The 17437-nt window shown below is 40.4% G+C and overlaps 1 pseudogene; it reads left to right on the top strand.

Annotated features, from left to right (window-relative positions):
• Window positions 1–5701: 5701 nt before the first annotated feature.
• Window positions 5702–5880, top strand: LOC148776632 (small ribosomal subunit protein uS14 pseudogene; annotated as a pseudogene).
• The last annotated feature ends 11557 nt before the right edge of the window (window positions 5881–17437 follow it).

Raw genomic sequence — 17437 nt, 5'->3', positions numbered from 1 at the left:
ATAATCTACAGTGGTTTCTTACATTTATCATTACTGGCTCATGCAATCTTGTCAGAGAGTGTAAAAAACTCAGTGTACCACAACTGTGTCCGGTATGTCTTTCTGATCCTAGAATGTATCTGAATGTTTTTTTTTTTTTTTTGGTTTCTTTGTTGTCAGGTTTATGTTTTTGTTTTGGTTGCACTAGATCTTTGTTGCTGCACAGGCTTTCTCTAGCTGCACCGAGCAGGGGCTACTCTAGTTGTGGTGGTCAGACTTCTCATTATGGTGGCTTCTCTTATTGCAGAGCTCTAAAGTGTCTGGCTCCATCCCTTCATTCTTTCTGGAGTTATTTCTCCACCGATCCCCAGGAGCATACTGGGCACCTAGGGCTCAGTAGTTAAAGTTCACAGGCTTAGTTGCTCGGTGGCATGTGAAATCTTCCCGGACCAGGGATGGAATCCATATTTCCTGCATTGGCAGGCAGATTCTTAACCACTGGACTACAAGGGAAGTCCTGTTGTCATTTTTGTTTGTATGTTTTGTTTTGTTTGCCCATGCCACATGGCTTGTTGGAATCTTACCTAGCTCCTTGACTAGGGATTGAACGCTGGCCCTCAACAGTGAAACTGCAGAGTCCTTAACAACTGGACTGCCCTGAGTTTCTTAATCTGGCCTCATTTTAAATTATAATTTAACATACCTTCTTCACTAAAACCTTTAAAAACCAATATTCTCAATGAGAATATTTTCAGAATTATTATATGTCCAGAAAAATTAATGAGATGGAATAGCCAAGAAATATTGAACAAAAAAGTGTCAGGTATTAAAACACTAACTTAAGAACAAACAAATAGAACAGTGGAACTGGATAGTCTAGAAAAATGATGCAGATTAGACAGACATAAAGATCTAATAGATGATTAGGGTAGACTTTCTAGGAAATTCCCTGGTGGTCCACTGGTTAGGACTCCAAGTTTCCATTGCAGGAGACATGAATTTGATTCCTGGGTAGGAAAGAAAACTAAAATCCAGAAAGCCACATGGTGAGGCCAAGAAAAAATAACAATAAAACAAAGTAGACTTTCTAATCCATAAAGAAGAGACAGTCCAGTGGATAAATAATGCCAAGACTATTGACTAACCACAATCGAAGACAGTTGTCTTTAAAAATGATTGGGGTCTAGTACATTATTGGGAAAAGGTTAGAGCAGATGATCAATTTAAAAGTGATAAATGCCTTAAATATTTATTTGAAATTAAAAGCTAGAAACATGTATTCACTAACCTATAAATATTCTTTTCTTTGAGTATGAATATGATGATTGTTATAGTCTTTCTTGCTTAAACCACATTTGCAATATGAAATTTCAGGATTTGCTTCAGTAGTACAAAAATTGTAAAGATGCCTGAGAAACCATCTGTGAACAGAATTCTAGAATTTTTGCATTTTGTTTGTCTGTTGCCAGTCTTCACAGTCCTCGCCCACACCTCAATCAACAATTCAACAATTTTTTTCATTATCTGACTTTATGGAATCTATTGCAAGGACTCAATTTTGTTTTCGCAGAAATAGCTTTGGTTTATCTTTATTTAGTTAAAAATGTCATTATAGTAAGTTCAATTATCAAATCAAGGTTTGGAAACAACTGATTCTTGGTACAAGCTAACTGGTGGGAATAAAAATATGCATGGGTACAGCAGACATTTTCTAGCTGCAAAGGCATGCTGTGAACATCAATGACTTGGGGAGGTAATATAGCACAGAGGCCGAGAACAGCTACTAGAAATCCACCCCCTAGGTTTAGATTCCCAGCTATTAGCCATTTGAGCTTAAATAAGCAATACTTCTTGCATCAAATATATTGAAGGCAGAAGGAGAAGAGGGCAACAGAGGATGAGATGGTTGAATGGCATCACCAGTTCAATGGACATGAACTTGGGCAAGCTCCGGGAGATGGTGGGGGATAGGGAGGCCTGGCATACTGCAGTCCATGGGGTCACGAAGAGTCAGACACAATTTGGCAACTGAACAACAAAATGTATATATATGGAGATAATAATATATCTACCTCGTAGAATCCTTATAAATGTTATTAATATATGTCAGAATGCTTAGCTCAGGGCCTAATAAAGTTAAGTGCTATGTTAAGTTCGGGTACTATATTTTACTGAAGGAATAAGCTGCGTAAATGAAGATAAATGAAGAGATTACCTAGAACCTTGGAGAAAAAGTCGTTAGATCCTAATCTCTTATCTTAAACTGAAATAAATTCAGGATAATTAAGTAAATAGATATAAACCACGAAAAAAGAAAATTTGGATAAAAATTATCTCATTAAAGATGCACAGGGAACTTCCCTGGTGGGCCAGTGGTTAAGATACTGTCTGCCAGTGCAGGGAACATGGGTTTGATCCCTGGTCTGGTAAGATCCCACATGCCATAGGGCAACTAGACCCTGCACACAACTACTGAGCCCAAGCGCCCTACAGCCTGTGCTTAGGGAATACACCACAATGAGAAGCCTGGGCACAGCAACAAAGAGAGTAGCCTCTGCTCACCTAAACCAGAGAAAGACTGCATACAGCAACAAAGAACCAGCACAGCCAAAAATTTTAAAAAAGAGAGTTTGCATACCTCAACTAAAGATTCTGCAAGCTGCAACAAAGATGAAAGATCCCGAGTGCCACAGCTAAGACCCAGCATGCCAAATAAATATATATATTAAAAAAAAAAGATGTGTAGGGAAATTTTTCAACAGAACTATAAACATAAATTTATAAACTTGGCTATATAAATTTTTAGACTTCTTTATATTAGAAGGAAAAAAAATAGTAGTCATGTATGGATGTGAGAGTTGGACTATAACGAAAGCTGAGCGAAGAATTGATGTTTTTAAACTGTGGTGTTGGAGAAGACTCTTGAGAGTCCCTTGGACAGCAAGGAGATTCAAACCAGTCTATCCTAAAGGAAATCAATCCTGAATATTCACTGGAAGGACTGATGCTGAAGCTGAAAACTCCAATACTTTGGCCACCTGATGCAAAGAAGAAAAGACCCTGATGCTGGGAAAGATTGAAGGTGGGAGGAGAAGGGGCTGACAGAGGATGAGATGGTTGGATGGCATCACTGACTCAATGAGCATAAGTTTGAGTAGGCTGCAGGAGTTGGTGATGGACAGGGAGGGCGTGCTGCGGTTCGTGGGGTCGCAAAGAGTCGGACACGACTGAGCGACTGAACTGAACTGGACTGAACTATCTGCCTGAAATCCATTTCCCATTCTTAAAGCAGTAGCTCCCTGATCTTAATAAAGCCCCTCTCCCATCTCAGTTCATGTAACTGACATGGCATGACGTCATCCCCAACCAGTTAGAGTATGACCATTGCTATTGGCTCAGGAATGGCCATATCACTAAAATCAGATCAGTGAATCCAAGCAAATCTCAATTCTGAGATACTTACGGGAACTTGTGGAAGAAGAGTCGCTCATCTGGACTTGAGGGCGAGAGGATGTTGGGGGAAAAGGACAGAAGACACAAATTGCCAATAAGGGGAACAAGTAAGTAGACAGCACTATGGATTCCTTAGGCATTAGAAAGTAATAATGGAACATTATGAACAATTCATGGTAATGTTTTTAACAACTTAGATCAAATGGATAAATTTCTCGAAAGACAAACTACCAAAACAGAACTTCCCTGATGGTCCAGGGGCTAAAACTTGCTTCCAGTGGAGGGGACCCAGGTTCAATCCCTGGTTCACATGCTACAACTAAAGATTCAACATGTCAGATAAGGGGTTAATATTCAAAATAAAAAAAGAACTCATAAATCAATAGCAAAAAAGATAATCCAATTTAAATGAGCAAACGGCCTGAATAGACATTTTTCCAAAGACACACAAATGGCCAACAGGCACATGAAAAGGTGATTCACATTATTAATTATCAAGGAAATGCAAATCAAAACCACACTGAGGTATCCCTTCACATCTATTAGGATGCCTCTCACTATAAAGAAAAGAGATAACAAATGCTCTCAAAGATGTGGAGAGAAGAGACCTGTTGTGTACTGTTGGTGGGGATGTAAACTGGTACTATCACACAGAAACCAGTAGAGTGATTCCTCAAGAAATAGAACTAGCATAAGATTCTGCGATCCCACTTCAGGATACACAACCAAAGGAAACAAAAATCATTGTTTCAAAAAGGTATCTGTACTCCCATGTTCACTGCAGCATACTCACAGTAGCCAAGGTATGGAAACAACCTAAGTATCTACTAACAGATGAATGAATAAAGAAAATGTGGTATATATAAACAATGGGCTATTATTTAGCCTTCGTCCTGACATTTTTGACAACATGGATGAACCTGGAGGCCATTATGTGAAGTAAAATAAGCCAGACAGAGACAAACACTACATTGTATCACTTACATGTGGAATCATAAAATAAAAGGTTGAACTAATAGAAACAGACAGTAGAAAAGTGGTTGCCAGGGGCTGAGGTGGAGAAAATAGGGAGAGGTTGCTAAAAGGCTACGAACTTTCAATTACAAGATGAATAAAGTAGGAGGATCTAATATAATGGGGTAAATATAATTGATAACACTGTATTGTGTAATTGGAAGTTGCTAAGACTGCAAGGAGATCCAACCAGTCCATTCTAAAGGAGATCAGTCCTGGGTGTTCATTGGAAGGACTGATGCTAAAGCTGAAACTCCAATACTTTGGCCACCTCATGCGAAGAGTTGACTCACTGGAAAAGACTTTGATGCTGGTAGGGATTGGGGGTAGGAGGAGAAGGGGATTACAGAGGATGAATGGCTGGATGGCATCACCGACTTGATGGAGGTGGGTTTGAGTGAACTCCGGGAATTGGTGATGGACAGGGAGGCCTGGCGTGCTGTGATTCATGGGGTCGCAAAGAGTCAGACACAACTGAGCGACTGAACTGAACTGAACTGAAGAGTGTAGAATTTACATGTTTTCATCAAATAAAAAGGTAAATATGTAAGGTGATGAGTATGTTAATTAACTCTGGGGGGGATCTGTTAACAGTATATACATCTATCAAATCATCAACTCTGTACGCTTTAAATACGTTGCAATTTTGTCAATTATACCTCAATAAAAAGGAAAAAAACCACACAAGGGAGGGAGGGTTGAGAGAAAGTAAAATGGTCTTTGTTAGCAAATGACATAATCATCTATGTAGAAAATCCTAAGGAATCTACCCAAAAATGTTCCTAGAATTAATGAATAAGTGTAGTAAGGTTGGAGAACACCAGAGTCTTGTGGAGAAACATATGGTCATATCTGACTCTCAGGACCCCACTGAATCTTCCCCAGTCAGGAATCTGACCCATGTCTCCCGCATAGCAGGCGAATTCTTTACCACTGAGCTACCTGGGTAGCCCTTATAGAGAAGCCTATGATACTACCTTATATGCTAGCAATAAACAATTAGAAATTGAATTTAAAAAAAAATTTACAGCAACACCAAAACATATGAAATACTTTAAGGGGTAAATTTAACAAAAGATTTTTAAGAATGGAATATGCAAGTCTGAAAACAATGAAACTACTGAGAAAAAATTAAACGCTTTAATAATAAAAGGAGAAATACACTCATGAATTGCAAAACATTATTAAGATGTCAGCTCTCATAAATTGCTGGTGAGATTATAAACTGGTACAATTTCAGCCTTGTTGAAGCCAAGACAACAACATGGATCACCAGCAGCTCTACTGGAGCCATCTGAGACAACTCGGCCAGGGTTCTCGCTCTTGCCAGATCTGCTCAAATTGACACGGTCTGATTCAGAAACAGGCCTCAATATGTGTCCCTAGAGTTTCGGCCAGTACACGAAAAACATCGGCTTCATTAAGTTGAACTAACTGAACTTCTTTAAATGGATCATCAAGCACAACTACCTCACGCAGAAACAATACCAGCGCTTTGTATATAAAAGAAAAATTTTAAAAACTTCAAAAATGAATAAATTTATACAATTTCATATTATCTAATGAAGTTGAAGATCTTCATAATCCACAACCTACTAAAACCACCAAATCCAGCAGGTACCCTGGAGAAATTCTTACATGTGTGTCCAAGAGACTTGTCCAAAAACACTCTCAGCCACACTTCTAGAAACTGGGGGGAAGAAACTGGAAACAATCCAAATGTCTCTCCACAAAGTAAAGGATAAAGCAATGTTACATAATAGAATAGTATACAGCCATGAAATGAATGAATGATAGTCACACATTTTAACATGGATGACTGTCAGGAACATAATATTGCAGTCAGAAAAGAATATACACAATTTGACGCCACTTATATAAAGTTCAAAGATGTACAAAGATAAAAATGTACTCTTTAGGAACAATACTTCCCATCCCTCTGCCCACTGGTTCCAGCATTCTCAGCCTCTGGGTTCCTACCTGTCCCTTTATGATGCCACCAGCATCTTTCATAAAAAGGAATTTAGTCCTTTCCCAGCGTCTCCAGGCTTTAATTCCCACATGCTGCTCAACAAACAACATTCTTAGGATATTCCCTTTTTATAGAGCAATACCAGACCACCTGACCTGCCTCTTGAGAAACCTGTATGCAGGTCAGGAAGCAACAGTTAGAACTGGACATGGAACAACAGACTGGTTCCAAATAGGAAAAGGAGTACGTCAAGGTTGTATATTGTCACCCTGCTTATTTAACTTATATGCAGAGTACATCATGAGGAACGCTGGGCTGGAAGAAGCACAAGCTGGAATCAAGATTGCTGGGAGAAATATCAATAACCTCAGATATGCAGATGACACCACCCTTATGGCAGAAAGTGAAGAGGAACTCAAAGGCCTCTTGATGAAAGTGAAAGAGGAGAGTGAAAAGGTTGGCTTGAAGCTCAACATTCAGAAAACAAAGATCATGCCATCTGGTCCCATCACTTCATGGGAAGTAGATGGGGAAACAGTGGAAACAGTGTCAGACTTTATTTTTGGAGGCTCCAAAATCACTGCAGATACTGATTGCAGCCATGAAATTAAAAGACGCTTACTCCTTGGAAGGAAAGTTATGACCAACCTAGATAGCATATTAAAAAGCAGAGACATTGCTTTGCCAACCAAGGTCCGTCTAGTCAAGGCTATGGTTTTTCCCATGGTCATGTATGGATGTGAGAGTTGGACTGTGAAGAAAGCTGATCGCCGAAGAATTGATGCTTTTGAACTGTGGTGCTGGAGAAGACTCTTGAGAGTCCCTTGGACTGCAAAGAGACCCAACCAGTCCATCCTAAAGGAGATCAATCCTGGGTGTTCATTGGAAGGACTGATGCTAAAGCTGAAACTCCAATACTTTGGCCACCTCATGCGACAAGTTGACTCACTGGAAAAGACTCTGATGCTAGGAAGGATTGGGGGTGGGAGGAGACGGGGACGACAGAGAATGAGATGGCTGGATGGCATCACCGACTGTATGGACATGAGTTTGAGTGAACTCCGGGAGTTGGTGATGGACAGTTAGGCCTGGCGTGCTGTGATTCATGGGGTCGCAAAGAGTTGGACACGACTGAGCGACTGAACTGAACTGAACTGAGGGATGATAAATGGTAAATTAATGTTCCTGCCCATTTTATTATTACCCCACCCTGCAGACTTCTATCTTAGTGCCCAACTCACTTCCTGCAGTGCTTATCCTTTAGCTTTCTCTAACATTCCATTAGGTACTTGCAAGTCACACTATTTTAGAAATCTCAGAAACTTCACATTGCTCATGTAAAGGGTTTAAGGCCTTCAGTACTAGAAAGTTAATTACAGACATAAGGTGTATACAGTATCTAGCTTTGTTCACACTACAAACCAACTAATCCAAATTCCCTTGGTATGAAATAAATTCATTCATTCATTCAGCCAGTCAATCAACCATCTATGCATTTGTAACCAATATATCAACATGGTCCACCAACCCATGGAGATATGTGGCTACATGTGCTCATTTTTTTTTTTTCAGTTAATTATGTCAGCGTTCATTTTCTGTATTGACATCAGTTCTAGTATCTGTTATTGGGCCTACCTGTTTCTCCCCTAAAGGATCCCTGAATTCCAGTCCTTACATAGAAAGACAGTTGGACAAGAGCCCACTGTTAGGCCCTGGATGGGGTCCCCTCCCTACAATAATATTACAGAGTTTTAACAGTTAAGTGAAATCATTCTTTGCTTGTTCCTTGGAAAAGAGTTGACTTATTATATTTTGGAGAAGGAAATGGCAACCCGCTCCAGTATTCTTGCCTGGAGAATCTCGTGGACAGAGAAGCCTGGAGTGCTGCTGTCCATAAAATCGCAAAGAGGCAGACACGACTGAAGAGACTTAGCATGCATGCATGCACTGGAGAAGGAAATGGCAACCCACTCCAGAGTTCTTGCCTGGAGAATCCCAGGGATAGCGGAGCCTGGTGGGCTGCCGTCTATGGGGTCGCACAGAGTCAGACACAACTGACACGACTTAGCAGCAGCAGCAGCATTATATTTCACCTCAACAACCTGGAGAGAAAAAACTTGAGCAAAGATCCAGCTAGCCCCTCTGTCTGGAAGGCTCTTTCCCTGTCAGAAGGCTCCTCCTTAAGAGGATGGAGGTAGGAGCCCAGGGAGTGGCTCTCCTTCCTCCCTGTGCTGATCACAGTGGCTGCCTTGGAGTAACCCTGGAGAGAGGGGAAACAAGAATTGGGCATAGAGAGAACACACTAAGACGCTAATTCAAGTTCTCTTCATAAACACAGTCCTGAATCTTGACTCTGTGGATGACATCTAGACGAAACCTTCCCTTTGGGTGAAGCGTGCCTCCCTCCAGCAGAAGAAAGGTGCTTCACCCTGCCATCCTTAGAAATAAGCACCGTGCTCAGTGGCTTTACGTGTAAACAAGACCTTGCAATCATTCATTATTTGTCCCACATTTTTAATGTACTCATTTAATGTAATATAATTCCCAACCTGTGGAGCTGAATACAATTCATAAGCAAGATATATTTTAAAATATTTTCCAATTGTCTGTTTATCCTTCTTAATCCTCCCTATCTTCTCCTCTTTTAGGTCATCTACCCCTTTGCTGTCCAACTCACTGGAAGGAGAGAAAAAGGCGTCAGTGCCGAAGAAGACATGAGGGTATGTAGTTTCTAACTAAACTTCTGCAGACAGTACAAACCAGCATTAAAATGGTGATGCTGCCGATAAAGTTATGTAGCATTTCCTAAAAAGGCCTCTTATCAATCACCCAACAATTATTTATCAAAACCCTGCCATATGCCTAACATTCAGTCATTCATTCAACAGAATTTTGCACTGCCAGGAGCTGTGTTAAGACTGAAATGCAAGAGTAAGATGTGGTATCTACTCTCCAATAGTTCTTTTCTGCAATAAATAAATAACCATAAGACCACTAATTCATATAACTGAAGAATAATCTGAATTAAATTATGTGCACTAGAAATGCATGTCCATAGACAGTAGAGTTCAGTGGACTGAAACTGTAAAGATGCAAAAAAAACAAAAACCTTCTTAAAGAAGGAAGTGTCTGAAAAGAGCTTTGAAAGAGAAGTAAATAATAGATAAGCAAAAGAAAGGAGGGAAGGCACCCCAGACTGTGGGAACAGCTTTGGCAAAAGCCAGAGGCTGAAATAGGCTTGAGATGCTTTGGGAGCAGCAAAGAAATTAAAAAGACAAAGCAGGCTCTTCATTAGCTCTGCAAACCAGTTTAAACCTCTTTCCAAAGGAATGGTGAAATTTTGATAAGATATTGTATGTGGGTTAAGAGTCTTTTAACTGTGGCAGCTTATAATTAAACCATTGTCTCTAGTCATTGTTAGATAGCTACTGAGAAAAGCCAGCTACCCCATGCTAATGTATAACTTCTTTGTTTTATGCAAAATAGTCAGCTCCAGCCTAAAAAAGAGCTGTGTGCCTCTATTCAAGTAGAAATGAATACCTCCTTCTGGTTGGATAATAAAAACCCAGGGCTTTCAAGCTCACAGGGCCTTTCCTGGACACACACAGTCAGAGAATCACGTAATTTTCTCTCTTTTCCTTCTATGCATGTGGAAAAAGAAGCAAAAATGCTCTGCATGCAGGAAATTCAAGAATAAGCCAAGACCTGGCTGTCCCCATGCAAGGAATCATGCAGGCAGACGCAGCCACCCATCCCAAAGGCAAAGAATGATGGCAAGATACACTCCTGAGGAAAGGAAAGAAGGACTTCCAAAAAATCAAAATGAAAGGAAATATAAGGGAAGGGAAATATAAATCACCAGGAAACGTGTCTGTCTATAAAGTTCAGAGAGAACATGTAAAGATTGCGTGCTAAGTCACTTCAGTCATGTCCAACTCTTTGCAACCCTATGGACTGTAGCCTGCCAGGCTCCTCTGTCCATGTTTTCTCCAGGCAAGAGTACTGGAGTGGATTGCCACGCCCTCTTCCAAGGGATGGTCCCCAGATAAAGACTATCCAATCCCAATCCTCTTTATCTCTGACTGTTACTCACACTCCTGAATTTTCTTCAAGAGTGATGAGAAAAACTGAAGAATGAATAGGAGAGCCCCAGAAATGAATTTTGCTTTTTTTTAATATCAAAAATAAAAATGCTTGACACTAATAATTAGTTAGCTAGCCAAAGGTTTTAATGTTGGTCACCCTAATGAAGAAAGTGAAAAGGGACTTCCCTGTCGATCCAGCGGCTAAGACTTTGCACTCCCAATGCAGGGGGCCCAGGTTGGATCCCACATGCTGCAACTAAGACCTGGTACAGCCAAATGAACAAATATTTTTAAAAAGAGGGTAAAGAAAATTCAGGAGTGATGAGTAACAGTCAGAGAAAAAGAGGATTGGGGTTGGATAGTCTTTATGTCTAAACATGAGCGTTTCTTAATGGTGCAATCTGTTATGCTAACCATTACAGTGAGTAACTGAAACACCCTACAAAACCTTTTCTGAGCTTGCACAGTAGAAAGGAACCTCTAAAAAATGACCTATTATGGTAGGAAAAGCAGAGTATATGTATGTGAAGGATCCTAGAGTCTGGAGCTCTTATGTTGCCAGTAGGAACGTTCGACAGTCTTTAATAAAGATAAATATACACTTACCACATAATCGAGCAATCCCACTTTTAAATGTTTATCCAGAGGAAATAAAAAGGTATGTCTACTCAAAGACTTGCATGCAAATGTTCATAGAAATTTACTCAAAAATAGCCCTAACCTGGAAACAACCCAAATATCAGCTGGTGAATAGATAAATAAATCAAAGGGATACTCATATTGTTAGGGAAAACACAGTGACTGAAATACCCCACCCTGGCCAAGCACCATAGTAACCATTTGCATGAGTTATTTTACAATGGGAGGCCCTGGTAAGGGAACACAGAACTAACAAGTTACCACTAACCAGAAGTATTCAGGAAAGTTTAAAAGGAGATTTCATGTGTCCTACCAACCTCTCAGAAACTTCACTGGAATCCCTCGTGGTGGAGCAATGCATGCGGCACCAGGAAGGACCTTGAGCCAGAATCACTGGCCAGAGACAACCCAGAAACTAATCCTATTATAATAAAACCCGAGACTGTAAGCCATGTGGCAGAGTCCTCCTGTGCTCCCTTACCCTCCTGCTCTCCTCCCAGGCACCCTTTCCCAGTAAAGTCTCTTGCTTTGTCAGCATGTGTCTTCTCAGACAATTCATTTCCAAGTGTTAGAGCTCAGTCTCGGACCCTGGAAGGGGTCTCCCTTCCTCCAACAATACCACGGAATGCTGTGCTTGCATGCATGCTCAGTTGCTTCAGTTGTGTCTGACTCTTTGCAACCTATGAACTGTAACCTACCAGGCTCCTCTGTCCATGGGATTCTCCAGGCAAGAATACTGGAGTGGGTTGCCATGCCCTCCTCCAGGGGATCATACAGATCTAGGAATCAAACCCATGTCTGCCTGCGTCTCTTGCATTGCAGGCAGATTCTTTACCCACTGAGCCACCTGAGAAGCCCTATGGAATGCTACTCAGCAATAAAAATTTGTAACTAACGATATAGGCAGAAATATAGACTCATTTCAAAAGCATTTGCTCAGTGGAATAATCCAGACACTAAAGACTATATACTGCATGATTCCATCGATGTGACAGTCTGGAGAAGGCAGAGTACAGAGATCAGATTGATGGTTACCAGGGGCTGAGGATAGAAAAAGGGAATGGGTTCCAAAGAGAGGGAAAATTGGAGGGAGTTATGGAACTCCTATATCTTAATTTTGTGTGTGTGTGTTGTATTTTGAGAACTTTTCTCTGTCATGTGGAAGGTACACATATTTTGTACATTTGACAGCCAACTGAATAGACCAGGATTCTGAGCAGTCTTTTTTCTGACTGTGCCAACTCTCAGGGACTTTTTGAGATCTTAACCATCATTGCATAAGCTATACAGTGAAAGCCTTTCCTTTCTTAGACTATCCTGGGGAAAATTTTCTGGATCTTGTAACAGTGGCATCCTTCATGATCTCTTGTGGGGACACCTCTTTTATCTTATTGGTTTGATTCACTATTAAGATATATTTCATCAATAGCCAGATGATGGATCATTTAAACTGGAGAAACTCCTAAACTGGTAAATTTTTAAAGAGCTCTCATCATAAACAGCTGTTTTACTGGTGGAAAAACAAACAAGTTAGATAGTGGGAAAATATATATATAATGGTTAACCTAAGAACTCCTTTAATTTGGAAAAAATGGTTTGAGAATCTTTATTTGTGGTCTCTGCTTCTGCTCAATGAGTCTTATCGATGCTAATAAAAAAATTAGGATAATTAATATTAACTAGGTTTATTAGCAGGGAAGTAAAAAACTTAGGTCTAGAGACTTTTTCCCAACAAGGAGTAAATTTTAAAAGAACTCATCACAAAAGTATAAAAATTTTTAGATGATTATTAAGAAATGGAATAAATAAAATAGGTGTTAACAGGATTAAAAACAAAAAGTTTTGATACAATGCTGCTGCTGCTGCTAAGTCACTTCAGTCGTGTCCGACTCTGTGCGACCCCATAGACGTCAGCCCACCAGGCTCCCCCATCCCTGGGATTCTCCAGGCAAGAACACTGGAGTGGGTTGCCATTTCCTTCTCCAATGCAAGAAAGTGAAAAGTGAAAGTGAAGTCGCTCAGTTGTGTCCTTCCAGGCTCCTCCGTCCATGGGATTTTCCAGGCAAATGTACTGGAGTGGGGTGCCATTGCCTTCTCCGGATACAATGCTACCTAAGATCAAATGGGTCAAAGTGAAGTGAAGTAGCTCAGTCGTGTCCGCCTCTTTGCGACCCCGTGGACTGTAGCCTACCAGGCTCCTCCCGCCATGGGATTCTCCAGGCAAGAATAGTGGAGTGGGTTACCATTTCCTTCTCCAGGGGATCTTCCCGACCCAGGGATCGAACCCGGGTCTCCCACATTTCAGGCAGATGCTTTAACCTCTGAGCCACTAGGGAAGCCCCAAATGGGTCAAAGGGACTCTCTACTGGTCCTTCACTGTGTGGTCAGTCCATTCAAGATAGCTGTTCTTTTGCTCTCTGTGCCTCCCCTGATTGACAGTCTGCTTTACCTGTACCCTACTCACACGAACCTCCTCAGTCCTTAGACCAGAAAGGCTCCACCTGCTAGGAAGGAAAACATCTGCCTTCCTAATGGTTGTAACCTGAAGGGCTATGAGGGATGTGCCCCAACTCCTGGCTTCCCTGGTAACTGATGAGCCAATCCAATATCAATTCCCCCTATAAATGGTAGCCTCCTTCTACCCGCAATAGCAAAGACTGCTGCTGTGTCCTGCCTGCCACACACAGTGGAAATGTCACTTCAGGAACTTGTTTCAGGTACGTTAGATCTCCTGTCTATTAAAGCATCGATATCTCTTGTCACTATCTTGGGGCTCTTTCTTCAGTCTCTTGAGGCTGGGCAACTACAAGGCTTGCAGGCCCATGGAACGCAACCCAATGCCAACTTTAAAGGACCCCAAACAAGTCTACTCTATTCACCCCAGTTTAAATATATATTTACATTTAAAAGACTAGAAGAAAATTATGAGATACCTGTCCAATAATTTCTTGGGCCAATTAATCAAGTGAAAAAAATTAAGAAAAAAATTTTTTAATTAAGAGGAAAAAATTAACTGTTTGGTTAACCGAAGAGTTGGTTAACCTCTCATTGGGGACCCCAGAGCCTTATTATGCAAAATGGATAAAATGGTCAAGATAAAAAGGATGGTTTCTGGACTCCTTGTAAGAGTAAAGCTTGTTGATGGGATCTTAATGGAGAATAAAGTTAAAAATATAAAAGCTTATAGAACTGAGATAAAAGCTTATGAATATTGGTATATTTAAATGGGCTTTATATAAGATGGCTACATCTCTTTGCCTAAATATATTGTGGGATAGACATTATATCTTATTGGGGAGTGCTTTTCTGCCTGGTACTATAGGACAAGAAATATGAATCTGATCCTCAGGAAAATATAATTAAACACACTAAAGGAAATCAATAGGGTTACCTGGTGGTGGTAGGTTAGTCACATAAGTCATGTCCAACTCTTTGTTACCCCATGGACACCTAGGCCTGCACAATATAAAGACTGGGAGCAATATTCAGGGGTTAATAAAGATGATCACAGAGATTTGCTCTGGATTTAGCCAGTGAATTCAGAAAGAGGACCTTTGTTAGGTGCCTTATGCAAGCTTTTGAATGCATGATAAATTAAACCCTAAAATTCTAGAACATAGAACTCTGAATTTCAGTTTAGTTGGAAATCCCATTGATACTAAAAAAGCAAATAAAAGAAAATATGGTGGGGCAAATCAATCTTTTAATATCATTTAGGCAGCAAACCAGTTCTTTGGAGAATTAAAATATAACTGATAGAATGGGAGAAAATATTTGCAAATGATGTGACTGACAAGGGCTTAATTTCTAAAACAAACAGCTCATATGGCTCAATATCAAAAAACAAACGATCCAATCAAAAAATGGACAGAAGACTTAAATAGACATTTATCCAAAGATACAGATAATCAATAGGCACATGAAAAGATGTTCAACATCCCTACGAGAGAAATGCAAATCAAAACTACAATGAGGTATCACTTTACACCAGTCAGAATGGCCATCATCAAAAAGTCTAAGAATTATAAATGCTGGAGAGAGTGTGGAGAAAAGGGGGAACCCTCAAAAACTGTTGGTGGGAATATAAACTGGTGCAGCCACTATGGAGGACAATATGGAGGTTCCTTTAAAAAACTAAAAGTTACCATATGAAGCAGCAATCCCCTCCTGAGCATATATCCAAAGAAAACTCTAATTTGAAAAGATACATGCACCCCAATGTTCCCAGCAGCCGTATTTACAATAGTCAAAACTGGGAAGCAATTTAAATGTCCATTGACAGATGAATGTATAAAGAAGATGGGATATACATATATAAAGAAATATTAGTCATAAAAAATGAAATACTGCCATTTGCAGCAGCATTGATAGACCTAGAGATTATCATACTAAGAAAGAAAAAGACAAATATTACTTATGTACAGGTGTTACTTATATGTGGGCTCTAAAATACAAGTGAACTTATTTACAAAATAGAAATAGACTCACAGACATAGAAAAAAACTTACGGGGACTTCCCTGGTGATCCAGTGTTGAAGAGTCTGCCTGCTGATGCAGGGGACACAGATTCAATCCCTGTTCCAGGAGAATCCCATATGCCAAGGGGCAGCTGAACCCTCGAGCCACGATTACTGAGCCCATGTGCCTCTGGGCTCATGGGTGCCCAGAGTCTAGGGCACTGAAGTGCCCAGAGCCTAGGCCCACAACAGAAGCCATCACAATGGGAAGCCCATGAGCTGCAATACAGAGAAGACCCCACTTGCCACAACGAGAGAAAGCCTGCACACAGCAAGCAAGACGCAGCACAGCTATGAATAAATAAGAAAAGAAAACAAACTTATGGTTACCAAAGGGGAAAGAGGAGAGGGGGCTGGGGATTAACACACACTGCTATACATGAAACAGACAAACAAGGTCCTATGTTATAACGTGTGCTTGTGTGCTCAGTTGTGTCTGTTTGCCACACCATGGACTGTAGCCTGTAAGGCTTCTCTGTCCATGGCATTTTCCAGGCAAAATACTGAAGCAGGTTGCCATTTCCTCCTCCAAGGGATCTTCCCGACCTAGGGATCAAACCTGCATCTCCTGCATCGGCAGGCGTATTCTTTACCACTCTATACCTGGGAAGCCCTACTATATAGCTAGCACAGGGAACTATATTCAGTATCTTGTATTAACCTGCAGTGGAAAAGAATCTGAAAGAATATACATGCATAACTGAATCACTTTGCTGTATATCAGAAACAACATGGTATACCCACTATACTTCCAATTTAATAAAAACTTCCCTGAAACCCACTGGAGAGTCTGGATCTTTTTAGCCTCCCCATTCTCCTTGCTTGGCCTTGCAATAAACCTTTCTCCACTTCAAATTCTGACAAACTCTTCTCCACACCAAACTCTTAGTTTGGCCTCTCTGAGAGTCCATAAAGCATAATTCTCAGCTCTTAGGCTGTGCATCTTTTCATTCAACACACTTTAAGGCAGTTATCCTAAGGATAAAACTATGGTTTTTCCAGTAATCATGTATGGATGTGAGAGTTGAACTATAAAGAAAGCTAAGTGCAGAAGAATTGATGCTTTTGAACTGTGGTGTTGGAGAAGACTCTTGAGAGTCCCTTGGACTATAAGGAGATCCAACCGGTCTATCTTAAAGGAAATCAGTCCTGAATATTCATTGGAAGGATTGATGCTGAAGCTGAAACTCCAATACTTTGGCCACCTGATGTGAAGAACTGACTCTTTGGAAAAGACCCTGATGCTGGGAAAGATTGAAGGCAAGAGGAGAAGGGGCCAACAGAGGATGAGATGGTTGGATGGAATCACTGACTTGATGGATATGAGTTTGAGTAAGCTCCAAGAGTTGATGATGGACAGGGAGGGCTGGTGTGCTGCAGTCCATTGAGGTTGCAAAGAGTCAGACACAACTGAGCGACCGAACTGAAATGATCCTAAGGACATAATTGAAGATAATGTGTACAGACTTAACTAAAAGAATAACATTTTATACAAAAGTAAAAAACTGGAGTCAGCTAAATGCTAGCAAAAAATTACTAGTTTATATTATAATTTACTTAACAGATAATGGGATGTTATACAGCCATTAATAATCATGCACAGGGGAATAGTTAATAACATGAAAATATGTTCACAATGCCCTAAGTAAAAAAAAGCAAGCTTAAAAATAAGCTAAAGTATATAATAATCCATTTTTTTTTATTTAGAAATAAATAGACATAGAAAGGGGCTTCCCTGGTAGCTCAACAGGTAAAAAATCTGCCTGCAATGCAAGAGA

Source organism: Moschus berezovskii, chromosome 9 (genome assembly GCF_049115385.1).
Source record: "Moschus berezovskii isolate FMDL1 chromosome 9, NW_MosBer_1.0, whole genome shotgun sequence".
NCBI classification, from domain to species: domain Eukaryota; kingdom Metazoa; phylum Chordata; class Mammalia; order Artiodactyla; family Moschidae; genus Moschus; species Moschus berezovskii.
Note: the sequence above shows the minus strand (reverse complement) of the source record. Positions and strands in the feature narration are given on the sequence as shown.